Below are 15421 nucleotides of genomic sequence, written 5' to 3'. Positions count from 1 at the left end.
ACAGGAGGAAGCCTTCAGGAGATCTTTTAAATATTTATAAATGATGTGACGTTCAAAGTGAAGGCACATAAAACCGTATGTTGTTCAAGTATGACAACCTGCTATTAATATGTTCTGCATGCAATTAGCAGTATAAAGGGCCCAAACTGAGATTCTAGGGGAGAGATGTACAATATTAAGTGAAGCATATAGACAAAAAAAACATATACACAATTCCCTACATATAAACTTCGGTTTATTAAAGGACACATTTTTATTCATTTCATGTTGACAGGAAAAAGTCTATATACAGATATACACACACTCCCTCCTTCACTCACTCACCTGAACCTGTTCACCCCCACTCATTCACACCTTCACTCCTGGAAGCTAACTGTACGTTGTTATGCAGTGTACAGTAGTTGAATTCATTTGGCTTAAATTATTTCATGGTATATTACGCATGTACATAACATTACATACAATAAATTTACTTACATATACAAGCAAATACACAGGTGTGCCTGCACATCTGCATGTACCTATCTGCATCCTTATTTATATACACACACTTATACATGCATGGTGTGCACGTACGTACACACACACACAAATACACACACCGAAATGATGAATAATCCAGTCATACACTCCCTAATTGATCTACTCTTCCTCTCCCCCTGCTCAACAGATTTCAGGGCAAATAGAGCCATAATCATTTTGCCAAGTTGTTTGAATTGCAGTTGGTTTATAGGAACTTTGCATTATTTGGAAATACATTGTTCATAGAGTTCCCTTAGTCTTAGTACTGTACAGTTGATTTGTAAGGTCATGTTTCAACATTTTAGAGTCTGATAGAACTCCATACGCTTTCAAGGCAGAACAAAGCTAGATATAGAAAAGAAAATCCAGGTACATTATAGTTTTCCTGTATCTTCTTGAGGTTATTAGCGTTGAACAGTGCTGGGCAGTAACGCTAATATTACAGTTACTAATCCAAGTAATGCAGCGTCACTTGTTACTGAACGCACCATCCTTGACGTGAATGTGCGACTGTGCTGCAGGTCAGCGGCACCAGACCTTATGTTGTTCATGTCCGCTGTTAGATGAAAACTAAAGAATGGAGAACGAGGGAGAGAGGCATTCTTTCTATAGCTGTAAGTAGCTTCTGCCATTGTTGTGTCACAATCTAAGATGCAGAGAACATCATCTAGTGGAAACTCTGTGCGACCAGCAAAAAGCTTTTGTGGTGACATTTGTTTCCCTCAGAAAGTAATAAGCAATTGATTAGACTGGTTAAAAAAAAAAAGGTAAAATAATTTACAGAATATAAAATTATAAAAATATTTACAAAGGGATCAAATGCTAGAACAAGATACTTCTGTTCTAGATTAAAATAACTTCCAGAACATGATTAATATTCTTCAAAAGGTATTATCTTTTGAGGCATATCAATTAAAGAATTTAGTCTTATTTAAAGCCCCCCTCCAGCCAGTTTTAACTGCTGTTTTTAATTAACGTTCTTTCTCAAACAGAGAATGGGGGTGTGGTTAAGAGTCGGACGTAATACATTACCATGACAACCAAAAACTGACCAGCTGGAGTGTTCACTAACGATATGCTGTGTTAACATCACTACACTGTAAAGTTTAGTACACGACTGTCTGGAGTAGCTATTACTTACCCATGACAGAAACTAATGTGCGCGATCAGCTGTTATCATACAGTCGATGGTCCTGTCACACACTGCACACGATAACTCCCACTACGTTTCATGGTGCGCCTCCGCTGCATTGGTAAAACAGCAGTCAGTAAAATGCATGTTGCAGACTGTATATAAGACGGTAGCAGGTGAAAGTGCGACGCGTTTTTGTCATCTGTCCTCCAACACCGCACGCACAAATGCCATAATGAAAATGAACATCACACTAAACCAAGAGGAGGAAACTAAAAAATAACATGAAGACCCTCTGTTAGCCAACTTTCTGCAATAACTATGCTAGCTAACTACAACTTAGTTAACTTAGCTAACTAAACTAGAAAGACAAAACAACAATCAGACACAGAGAGACATACCTACTGTAAGTTCTAAGTAAATGACATAATCAATTGGTTAGCTAGCTCACAACAATGTTTATTGGTTTGATGCTCTGACTTAACGAAGCATGACAGTGCCTCTGCCTTTGGTTGTCATGGTAATGTATGGTTGTCATGGTAATGTATTATGTATGTGTAAAATCTTTCTATATTTGGTTCACAGGAGTTTGAACATCACCATGGTACATTGATAAGAACGCAGAAGGGACAAATGGTTCCATTTAAGCCATATATTGCCACTATTTACACATGAGCAACAGGAGATGATGAGGCTTGATGGTTATGGTTTTCTACAAAATGATAAACACAGAAACACACAAGAATTACAATACAGTAAACCAATGTATAACATGACACTTAACTAGGCGCCTAACAAACAAACATTTGTACTCTAACCAAAGAAGGTGAAGGGTAGGCCTACCACTACAGAAATGATAAAGTACTACATAAAGACATTCATTTAACAATTACATATAAGAATTTCATCATGGTCTAGGTTAGGTTGTACTGTTTTCTGCCTTTCCTTAAGAACTACAATTAACAAACCATGTGCACTTACACACAATGTGATATCTGTAGTCTCAAGGCAAACAATCAAGCTGAGGAATATAGCATCTACTAATATGTATATGTATAGTCAAGCATTCAATTGCATCAAGTTTACAAATAACCATTAAGATACAGCAAATATGAAAAAGGCAATAAACTCACTTTATCACGCACAACCATAGATGTGTATCTGAATCACAGAGACGGAGGGCCCTCACATGTGGTTTGTATTGCTGCCAGCCAGAACAAAGGAAATGGGTGGAGCTTATAAAGTAGACCATTGATTAGGAGTAAGTGAGATCAGGTGAGACTGGGTGGGTTCCTTGCCATGGAAATAAGCAGAGGGTTGCTGAATAGTATGGCTCTATTCTACAGCCGCCCCAAATCCCGTAGGGATTTGCACTGCCAAGAGTCATACTAAGAGGAGTGATCTGGAGGATCATCGGGGGCGGCAGGAAGTTTAATCAGCCGAGAAACTGGGCGGACATAAGATTTGTTCGCTACCACTACTTCGGCCGTCCTGACCTGACCATCCTTACTTGGGATAACCTTTGTAATACAACAACACAACAACCCAAAGAGCCCTAGAAAATTGTGGGTCCATGATCATAACAACTGTATTAACTTGCATATTCTCCTTGTGTGTTTGCCACTTCTGCCTGCATTGAAGGTGGGGGAGGTAACGCTTAATGAAATGGGCCCAAAAGTGATCTGCCAACACCTGGCTATGACGCCACTGCCGGCGACTAAGGAGGTCAGAGCTCGGATAAGAAACCAGAGGCAGGGAGGAATCTCGCCGCCCCATCAGAAGAAGATTTGGGGTAACTGGGTCAGGATCTGCAATGTCCGAGGATGCGTAGCCAAGAGGCTTGGAGTTAAGAATATTTTCGACTTCTATCAACAAAGTGTGCAGGACTTCTACAGTGACCAGTTGGGCGCCTAGGGAGCTCTGCAAGGCCTGTTTGACAGAACGAATCTCTCTTTCCCATATTCCTCCAAAATGAGGGCGTCGGGAGGGTTGAAATAGAATTGAATCCTTTGTTGATTGAGTTGAACTTGAAGGTATGGACTAAGTGCTATGAAGGCCTCCCTAAGTTCCCTCTCTCCTCCCTTGAAGTTGGTACCTTGGTCCGGCCAGAGTTCGAAGGGAAAACGGCGTAGGGCCAGGAGGAAAGAATCTGTATCAAGACTACAAAGGAGGTCCAAGTGCACACAGCGAGTTTTTAAACACTTAAATATAATGCCCCACCGCTTCTCAGTCCGACGTCCAAGCTTGACATTATAAGGTCCAAAAACAATCCATCCTAGTTGAGTCCAAAGCTATCCATCTGTGCCTGTCTCAGAATTTCTCTCTCTACCTGAAGATAATCAGCTGAAGTTGAGGTTACATGAGCATTTGGGGGGTGCTTCAACTGGACAGAAGCATCAAGGAGGGCTTGATAAGTTCCATAAAGGCTGAAGTCTGGGACCGACCTGATAGTGCCAACTTCTCCACAAAAGGAAGGCTTAATTTCAAGGTGATGTTGATCTTTATCATTGTTGGGGCCATCAGGGGGTAGAGGCCAGGTGCCAGGAGGTTGATAAAGGAATTGAACGCCTTGGCTCCACCGGTTGGGCCACTGGAGCTCTCCAAGGGTTTTACTCGTAAGGTCTTCAGCTGGGTTATCAGCTGTATTGACATACCTCCAGTCTTGGCAGTTAGTAAGTTCTTGTATCTGGTTGTAAGTGACTGATGACCATCGGGTCATTACTGGCCCACTGTCGATTTTAAAGCCTCCGGTGGACAAAATTGACCTTGAAGAAACATGCTCTTTATGTCACCACTAATGGCGACAGCATGTTCTCGAAAGTGGAGTAAAATTCCAAGGAGGGAAGGCCCCAATGTAGGTCCAGGTAGTAAGATCTTGTTCAAGTTTTGGCCTCTGTAGTCAAAAGAACAGTCAAAAACAAGGCGATTCTTCTCATTATGTGTCACCATATGATGGGGTATATACCAGGCCTCAGGTGAGCCTTCAGCTTCCTCTATGGTAAGCCTTCTCACATGACCTGCCTGTTCAAGCTTGGAGACCTCAGTGTTATAGGCTGCTGCTTTCTTAGGATCCTTCGCCAGCTTGGATTCAATGGCACGCAGTCGGGCCATTGTGGCTTGTGGAGGAGCCTTTAGGGGGGTGCCTCTGGGATCCTCAAGAGGGGTGTCGCATAGCGATAGATTCCATCTACTAAAACTCTCTTTGTGGCTACCTCAAGCAAGTACACTGACTGATGGTCCAGCTTGGACCGAGTGGCTGCCCTTTAATTTCGATGGGGAACTGCATCCAATTGCCAGAGCCTTTCCACATTTTGGTACAACTCATCACATCGAGAGGCAATGGAGGTATGGAAGCATGTAGCAACAGAAGGGAGGGATTCAATCTCCCCTGTTGGACCTTGCAGTGTCCAGCCAAGACGAGTCTTAACAGCTGTGGGTGCTCCTGATGGACCAAATCGAACGGGGGCAATAGGTGAAATCAAGTAATTATGGTCTGAACCAATTAAGTAGTGGGTTGACCTTATGCATTGGTGTCAGTGGCAGTCCATATAGGTGTCTATATTTCCGTTGAAGGGAAAGAACAGGGTGTGTGTGCTCAGACAAGGCAAGTCGATCAGCAGTAAAGGCATGGTTAATATGGAATTCACCAGAATTTGAAGCAGAGCTCACCTTGAAGGAAACAGTAGCCCCCTGGAGGATCTCCACTCCTTGTCTCACAGTTCTGAGAGCTAAGTCCTCTGGTTCTCCATCGAGCTGAAGACTGAGCTGCTGATTGCAAAAGGATAGTTCTTTCTGAACCATCATCTAGAAGTGCGAACGTCTCCAAGGTGTGTCTGCCATTTCGCAGGATGACTTTAACCAGCTTCAAAAGGACTTGACCTGTGTGACTTGGGCGATCGAGGTACAGGGTGTGAGCTGTGGAATTAACAAGGTAGGAATTTATATCAGGTTTCTGTAGGAGGAGTATCTGTAGATGTCTCCTCTTACATATATTACAGTCTCTGTTTAGTGTGCACTTACCTGCAACATGTGGTCAGGCACAGAGCCAACACCTCTTATTTTCCTTGATCCATCCTATAACTTGTTGTTTGCTGAGGGCCTTGAAATCAGCACAGTGACTTATGTAATGACTTGTAGAGCTACAATAGGCACACAGAGACCTTGAAGGCATTTGAGGGTCCCCACACTCACTAATGCCGTGGAGTACAGTTGTGGTTGCATGAGTAGAAGCTAATGGTCGGTGTACTCAAGGGGGATTTGGACCTGTGTAACCCCGCCTGGGTTGACAACGGGTCTCCACTTGCAGCCATTCAGATAGGTTGATGAGGGCATAGTTGGTTTCTACTTGGTTCCTATACATATGGCGTTTAAAGTGGCTAACCTGTTCATTAGGGAGTTTCTCCAGTAGTCTGCCTACATGTGAGCCACAGAGGAGTTCAGCAGTGCCTTGGTTAGCCATAGTTCTTAACAGCCCAACTAGTGCTTGGACTCGCAAGGCAAAGACGTCGAGGGCCTGACTATCTCCAGGACGTACAGGAGGAAGGTCCATGATATTCCTCAGTCCCCAGAGTACCAACTGACATGGCTGGCCATAGCGTTCATCTAGTGCCCTTAAGGCTTCGGTGAATGGCTGGGGGGCATATGAATAGGCTAAAGCCAAGCGTCTGGCCTGGTCCACCTACAGATGGTCGAGAAGAATCTGATACTTGAATTCTTCAGTTTCATGTGGATCCAGTAGGTTGGTCAGTGCCATTCGCAGCATCCTGTATTGCACCTCATCCTCTCTAGTAAAGTCAGGAAATTTAGGAGGTTCAACTGGTCTGTAACGCCTATGCCGGTCAGCCGGGGGTGCTGCAGCTCCTCTGGGAGAATACATGGGTCGGACTGTAAAGGAACAGGGGGTAGAGAAGATGCAAGCTGATGCAGGACTGATTGATGCAAGAGGTCTGATTGGTGATGGGCTGAAGGAGAAGGGTGATTTTGTGAGTAAAGGGGGCGTGAAGCTACCTGAGTGAGCAACTTATGGCAACTCTCAGAGCCCTGGAATATTTCTCTCCTTAGTGAAACAGGGTTCACTTACTTACTTTTCTGCAGAGCAGAAAAAGGATATGAATGAAAGCCAACAACGCCACCTAGGAAATTGCACCCCAGGAAATACTATTTAAACCTTGATTGACTGAAGGAGAATACAGAGATAAAGGCATACAGGAACGTTACTGATGAGGCAGAGACGTGATTTAAAGTATACCAAAATTGATTTTTAATCAGCAAAGAACACAAACCATCAAGGACAAGAAGTGTGAACCAGCAATAAAAATTTTTAGTTAAACACTACTTTAATATAAGTTCAAATGAAGAAATATAAATCAGCGCCCCAAGATAACTTTAACCAAAACTAAGCAGAGGTCACTTGTGGAGAGGCAAACTACGCTGAGTGCTACCGCTGCCCACCTTAAGTGCAGCACTAACCTCAACACATTCACAGCAAAAATGGTGTAGTCTATATTGCCCTTTACATGCGTAAAAGTGAAGGGACCTTGCCACGGGTCCCTAGCCTCCCAACAAGATGGCACCCTACTCAAAATATAAACTGAATCCAAATTAAACAATAAAGTAACAAACCAACCAAGTAACCCAGTAACCCAGTTGGCTGAACAAGGGAAAACTAAACTATTAAACTAGAGCAAAACAAACAAACTAAAGGGCAAAACTGGAAACTGAGGCAAAACAGCAGTGGTCTAAAACAAGGAGGAACCTGGAAAAAGGAGGGAAACAATTAGCCAGGCTCAACCTTACTGCATTAAAATACATTTAAAACCATGTATCAACTCACCACCTCTGAGATGGGTCATGAAGATACATCAATGGTCACAGGGCAGGAGAAAAGGAGGTTCCTAACAGTGTCAAAGTGCAGGTAAGCAACATAAACTGTTAAGGGAAAATAGATATCCATGGAATTATTCCTTTCACATACCTGGGCCACAAACACCAACCATAACCACTGCAGGGACAGATCAGGAAGCAGAGAGAGAGCAAGGGAATAGCCTAAGCCTAATAAGGAGGTTGGCCAGGGGAGGAGTTAAATCAAGGCTGCATTCAATACCACCACACCTTAACCTGCACTTGGGGAATCTTTCCTGCTTCCTGTGATCCTTTCCCTGTCAAACAGCTGTTTCTTGTCACAAAATGACTCTCATTTGTATGGAATTTGCTTCTATTGTGTCTAGTCTCCTGTTTTCAAACAACCTAGTTTATTCTAAGGTCTCCATCCTCAAATTACCTGATGTATCAGATACTAAACTGATTTTAAACTATATGTGGACATTTATGTGTAACATTTAAGTGGCATTTAACCTGGCAATATTCAACACTTTCAACCGCAAACATTTCTACATCTGATTTATTGGTGCATCTGCTGAAGCAGCACAGCAACGTGAAACTTACAGATAGAAACTCCGGCCGCTACTGTCACTGATGCTTGGACTCGTCGGGAGAAAGTGGCGATAACGTAACGTTTTGTTAAAAATACTAAATACTGCTGTAGTATCCAATAATACACCTTGACTCATAACAGTTCTAAATAGCACTGTAGCAGCAAGACAGAGATTCAGTGACCTTTGGGGAGGTGTTCTACGGGGAGATCAGTGATTGGTGGTTATGTAGGGACTGAACCCTTCTATAGAATTTGACCTCTAACCCCTTGTTTTGTTACCTCAAGATAGTACTGTACCCTTCTATGGGTTTACCACACTGCTCTTATAAATAGGCTACACGTGAAGAAAAACATTTGTTCAAAAGTTGGGATTTACTTGTTTTATTTTTTTTATTTCAGCTGGTGGCATTAAGAAACATTAGCCTATATGTTTTGTAAAACACATATTCCTTGCTGCTGTTATGAATATGATATTAGTTAATAAAGTCAGGACAGACTGCTTTGTTTGGGGGGGAAGTGGGGTGGTAGAGAAGTGTTTCCCATACATTGATTTATGTGTGGCAGCCCACACATAAATCAACTTATGGGATAATTATCAAAGCTGACCACGACATAGGCCTATTTAAAATCTTATTTGATTGAGGAGCCCTATTGCGCAGCATATATGTATGCAGCATATCCTCTCGCTCGCTCCCTCTCTCTCTCATGAACACCGCTGCACAAACCTGTCCAAAGTTATATATAGCTGGGTTGTCCAGATTAACGACTCCCCCCTTCCACCGAAAGTAATATAGTAACGTAACAAGTAATGTAAGTAGTTACTTTTATCACCCAGTAATAAGTAAAGTAATATTAATTTTTTAAGGAGTAATAAGTAACTAATAATATATTACAATTTCTGAGTAACTTGCCCAACACTGGTGTTGAACAGCCGACCAAGTAAATAAAGTACATTTTTGACCACATTGGGTAGACCAATGTCTGACCACCCAGCAATAGATTATGGTTGTGAAATATTGAAGTATGATAATGCAACTTTTTTTTTTTAGTTAGTGTTGTTAGTAGCTTGTTTCTAAATTATTAAGACATGAATGGGACCAAAATGCATTTTAGCTTGTTAAAGGTGAACTTCTGCATAAATTAGATCTTGCAATCTATGTGGATCAGTGGGGTGGGGTGAGGTAAATTTTTGGGGAAGCCAAGTGAGACGGGATGTCCTTTTAGGAGGGCAATCTAAAGTATTGTGCTATTACAGTGCGGGGTATAATTTTACACAAAATTGAATCATACTTTAAAGATATGCACTATCTGTTATCACACACGCTGAAAGTTGCATTTACCAACACATACGCTCTCTCTCTCTCTCTCACCCTAAATAGCATACATACCCCACTGCTTATAGTGCACAGTACAAATAGGCTTTGGTTAAGAATAAAAGAAGCATTCACAAGCTCAATCAGAAGAAGACTGAAGACATTTGTATCGTAGCAGTGGTGCATGTATCAAATAGGCTTACATACTTCTTAATGCTTGGCCAAATATTCACAACACAACATCACTCAAGATTAACACAACCGAGTTACAGACCAACAGAGTAAAAACAATTATTCAGATAGCCTAACCTGGCCCAGTGCCCTGTGGCAGGTTCTGTCCATGGAGCTCATTATCTATGCGTACACAACTGCAGTAAAAACAACAAGGTTACTTCAGCGGACTATTCATTTGCAGCTAAATCCAGGCAAGCAAAGCAAAATAAACAATATAACCACATCAAAAATCGCACGCATAGATGCATTTCAGTTAAGTTCAGAGAGAGAAGGAGGTGACATTTCACTCACCCTATTTGAAAAGGAAGGCCACCAAGTTAGAGAGTTTCCCAAGAGAGTAAATTGAAGTTTGGCGCAACCAGCTAGCCTCGCTGTACCGATTAGTGTTGTAGTACTCGAGACCACTTTTTGATGGTCTTGGTCTTGTCTCGGTCTCTACTGTATTTGTACTCTGTCTTGTCTCGGTCTCGGACATTGAGGACTTGGGATTTTATTTCAAGACCAGTCAAGACCATAACTTTGGGAATATCAATAAATTGCTTTTGCATTGTCTGATTTGTGAACATCCTAACTTTGATTGGAAGTAAAGCAGGGAACTGGTCTTGGTCTTGACTCGGTCTCACCCTACCTCGGTCTTGGTCTCGACTGCTCTCAGCCCCAGTCTTGGTCTTGTCTCGGTCTCGATAAACTCCGGTCTTGGTTTTGACTTGGTCTCGGTTTGGGCGGTTTTGACTACAACACTAGTACCGATATAGTTTTCCTCATTGAACGTCCGAAACCCATTTTTTCTCTCCATACGCAGCTCCAGTTTTGGCGTTGGTCAGATTTAATCTTAAATTGCTGCTGTAGTGGTAATTTAGTAAAACTAAAAATTCCAAATCTCCACCCTCCATAATTGCACCAGCTAAAGTTGCTAACAGCTCCCGTTATTTCATCCGAATGACGTTGATTGCATGCTGTGATTTGATTGGTGTGAAGCCAGACAGCGGCTGGCTTCCCTTGGCATCATCATCACTAATCACAGTCACGCTGTTTCACTTATTGAAAAATAGTAAGAAATGGGGAAGAGATGGCAGCAGCAGCTTATAAGATTTATCAAAACTAAAAACATTGTGTTTTTATTAAATTATAAATTTAGTTTTTATTTAAATTATAAATAGAGTCTGATAAAAACAGGGGAACAAGTTGATTTTCTTCAGCATACAGAATCAAGATTTTATGGTACACAATACAATGGTGGACTAAAATTTGGGACTCCCCAACGTCCAGCTGATTTCTCTCACTGAAGGATTGTGAGTTTAACCCTTGGTCTTTTGTTATTCCAGATAAAGCCAGTGACCACAATATTTAAAGGATTCAGATCATTCTTAAACATCTTCTGGAGATAGCGACAGATGACATGATAAGGTGGGGATGGAAAAATAATGTGGAAGAATTTAATAATCGAATCATTTTTGTTAACCACTGTCCCCAATTGACCCTTTGCTAAGCCCCGCCCCCCTTAGTTACTGTTGCTAAGTCCGAAAACTGTCGGCACTGCCACTGTCTATTACTGCACTCCCCGGATAAATATTGTCAAATTAGTTGGAAAATGCGATCTCAGAAAGAAGTAGACAGCTTTGCAGTTGCATTTAACATTTGAAGGTTATATTCAGGCTGTCAAACTGACTCAAACGGACGTGAAAAAAATTAAAGACAGAAGCTAAAGCCTACCAATCACACAGTACAAGTGAACCACCGCATCCCCCAACGATTGAGACAAAAGACAACGATATGAACAACAACAACACTGTTCCTGTAAAGCTGGGTAGGCCTATATTCATTATTACATTAATTAAAAAGCAGAACAGTAGGGCTTTATTACGTTCCATTGAGTAGGAAGTTAGCTAGCGTTAGCTAACTAACATTACATAAGGAACAATCCACAGCCAACATTTTTCTGGATTTATTTCAGGTTTTGGAAAGAGAATAAATCGTACTTCTCCTTTCAACCTCTCTGGGTACAGAGTGACTGTAACTATTACAAGTGCCCCAGGAACAGCGTTTGACCATATCTTAGAAAAATACAGCCAAAAAAAGCTAGAAACAACTCTTTTGTATTAGAGTCAATGGAAAGTAGCCATGAAAGTGTCGGACCTCAGTTAGAGCGAGTCCTATACTGCGCTGTGATTGGCCAGCTCAGTGGGGTCGTTGGCCAGGGTGGATTGTGTTATCATCAGGGTGAACTGCTGGTTCGTTAGTGTTCCTGGTTGCTGTGACGACAGTCGTTACAGGCGTTAAGACTACCTGTGGCCAAGACTGAACGACCATCGTTGGTAACTTCACCTGAGGCCAATAGGTTGTCAAAGCAACCAGGAACACTAACGAACCAGCGGTATCGATGACCCGGGCCAACTGATGTTAAATAGCTGAGTTTCCCTGCCAGTCAGTCAGAACTGAAGAAGTCCTTTGGATGAGGGACGAAACGTCTTCCAGTATCTTCAACCAAGTCCAGTTGCCCTTGATTTTAATCTTCGTTGGATAAGAAAAGTATTGTAACCACAACTTCACTAACAATGTAATGTCTGATATAATAATAATAATAATAATAGTCATGCTTTGTTATGAAGCATTTCCTAAAGTGTGTTCCGGTATGAGCGCTATGAACTAAATGACTGTTTCATAAACCTTTTTAAAACATGGTACCCCTTTATACAACATCCCATTCATCTGGAAAACCTGCATTAGTGACAACCGCAAGCTGTTGTCACTAGTCTTCCCTGCAGCCAACTGCATATTTAACACGGTCTGTAAAACAGTGATTTAGATGTTAATTCATCTGTTTTGATACATTTGGAAATGTAGTTAATATAAATGCTGCCTCATTTTTCATGTGATGAAATTTAATTAAAAACTGTACAGTTAAAAAAGCAAACAAGAAATACATATTGCAGCATCCCAGGGTACTGCGGCATCTACTTTGGGAACCACTGAACAATATTATTTACTACATTTTTTTTTTTGTTTATCATGGGATATCACTGCCAATAACTGATGCAAGTACATGCGTTGAATTAATGATACAAGTGCCTGTCCACAGCTTTGGGTAATGGTTGCAGGTAATGACAGCTTGAACTTGCACTACTTCTTTGCCGTCCTTTTTAACACATCTAAAGAATGGTGGAGCAGAGTATTAATGATACAAACAGATGATTAAGGGCGTGTCTACATCTATTTATGGCTAACTGTGGGAGTGAAGATAAAGTTTGCGTACATGCACTGAGTTCCTCAATGACTGAGATAAATAAAACAGAACTATCTTGGTGCACACAGTTTTAGTCGTGACTCCACACTGACCCCAGTTTGGACCGTGAACTCACTCAACAATTAGCATCACTTCTTTCTCTAGGTCTGTCTGGAGTAATAATCTCTCCATTTGAAGTCCTCTGTGGCTCATCCCCTCTGTGACCTTCCACACACACCAACATGAATTTCACAGAAGAGATTGACCCCAGGAAGCTCTTCTTGTGTTGTTGAATGCATCTGTGGTCTCAAAAGATATAAAAGACACTAAGCATTGTAACATAATGAAAACTCTGTGGATACACATGACTGATGACGGCAATCACCTCAGCACAATGAAAAATGGATCGCACTGGGAACAGAGCCGTGTGATAAAAATATCATGCCGCGAAATGGATGGAAATGTGTCATCCTGTCATCCAAAAGTGGTGCAAGGATGCCGTCCCTGCAGAGAGCCGAGTCAATCACCTCCTGTTAAAAGTGACAGGCAGGGAGACAAAACAAATTATGTAGATGGAGACATGTGGCTGACAGAATGCAGGCTGACTGACAGATACATGGGAACAGGGAAAAAAAACACAGCGGCAGAGTGATGAGATCACCAAGACACTGTTGATGGATAAATGAAAAACTGATTTGCAGGTAAACAGACAGCATAGGAGCAGACAAGTGAGTGGGTGGCTTGATGACCAAACCAGACCGGGAGGACAGACAGACACTATACCACACAGCCAGCCAAAGGCAGTTAATGCATCACTATTGTGTCAGAAAGAGAAGGACAACCAGCTGCTGTGACTTCAGGGTTGGACTTTAAGATGTTGGCTATGGGTTAACTATTAGCCATAATAAATAAAAATCGGCTTGCACAGAGGAGACAGGCTTAATGAAGGTAAAGCCTAAATTACAGCTTCACCCAGTGGTCAGAGGTTAGCGACTTAGCAGTGGGTCACTAAAACAAACAAACTCCAAACAAATGCAGAAAACACACACAGACAAGACTAGAGTAAAATGTTGGGTTACTAGCATATTTATTACACTAGCGTGTAGGAGGCTATATTCGTGCAAATTAAAATGCTGTTTTGTATTTCTTTCAAAAGGGTGTACTACAAAAAAAGCTGCATAAAACATTTCTCTTGTCTCCAAAACAAAAGAGAAAAAAGGTGGAATAAGAGAGGAAATGAAGAGATAAAAATGAGGATAAGAGGAAGAGAAAGGACAATCAGTGGGGAAGAGAGATTTCCATGTCCCATCCAAGTAGTGTTCATATTCATGTCGGCACCATCTGCTCCAGGAGTATGTCAGCCTGCCAGCGAAGAGAACGGTACAAGCCTCTGCCAAAACATGCCGTAACACCACTGCCACCATAACAAACAAACAAACATCACATCACACTGCACGCGCACACACACACACACACACACACACACACACACACACACAAACACAAACACACACACCACAGAGCGGCACATTCATTCTGCTCCAGCGAGTGTCTGCAGCAGAGTTCCAGCTATTGAATATCTGCAATCTCCCTGGGTATGCAGATATTTGTGAGACAGCAACTTTTCCAGGCGAGAGTAACACGATGATGCCAGATAAGTAACATTTCTCAAGGAGAACCAGTCTAGTCCAGGTGCTGTAAGGAGAGCGTTGGGGGCTGGTGGCGGCTGAGTCAGGCCCGGGGTGACAGCAAATAAGAGCACCCGTGAGGCACCAGTAATGTATGGCAATGTTGCTACAGTCAGCCCAACTGCTGGCTTGTCTCAGGGTGTACTTTTGTGTGTGTGTGTGTGTGCGTCTGTATACAAGGGAGTACTGTCTGCAGCTGGCTGAGTCGGGGGGGAGGGGGGCGTGTTTGTGGGGATTGTAATGAAGCCCAATGACAACACATTTAGCACCTACACACACATACTCGTTCCCAAACAAATACGCAACCCCAGGTAAGCTGCTGAGCTGGATAATGGAAGAGAGAGTGACATGAATACATATCAGTCTTGTAAACAGGCAGTCATGTCATTCACACAGAGACACACAAATCTGTCACATAAATGTAAACACACACAAACTACTTTGATCCACTTACACTATCACATACTTCAGTAGATGCTACAGATGACCTAGATATCAGCTCATTTCTTTGAGGACTGGAGGCATCTATCTATTGCAAACATATGTCTACGAGGCAGAAAAATGAATAGCTTGTCAACATGTTCAATAGAGTTGAGCTGATGGACACTCCATCACTCTCTGGACCTTGTCACTGAGCGCCTGTAAAGACCTGACCTACACTGATTCCCTCACAGATCTCAGTGATTGTTACAAACCTGCTGGAAAGCAAAGACAGTGAGTAAGCAAGTGAGGGAACTATGGCGGACAAACACATACATGCTTACAGTGTCACTGAGTTACACCACTCCCTTAAATCTAGCTGTTGAATTTTTTAAATGTAAATTTTCAACAATCCAGAAATACCACTGTTGTATTCAGGTGAAAGCAGAAATGTCA

Source organism: Micropterus salmoides, unplaced genomic scaffold (assembly GCF_014851395.1).
Source record: "Micropterus salmoides isolate LMB-PRFRI ecotype aquatic unplaced genomic scaffold, ASM1485139v1 Ms_hic_scaffold_10, whole genome shotgun sequence".
Taxonomy (NCBI): domain Eukaryota; kingdom Metazoa; phylum Chordata; class Actinopteri; order Centrarchiformes; family Centrarchidae; genus Micropterus; species Micropterus salmoides.
Note: the sequence above shows the minus strand (reverse complement) of the source record.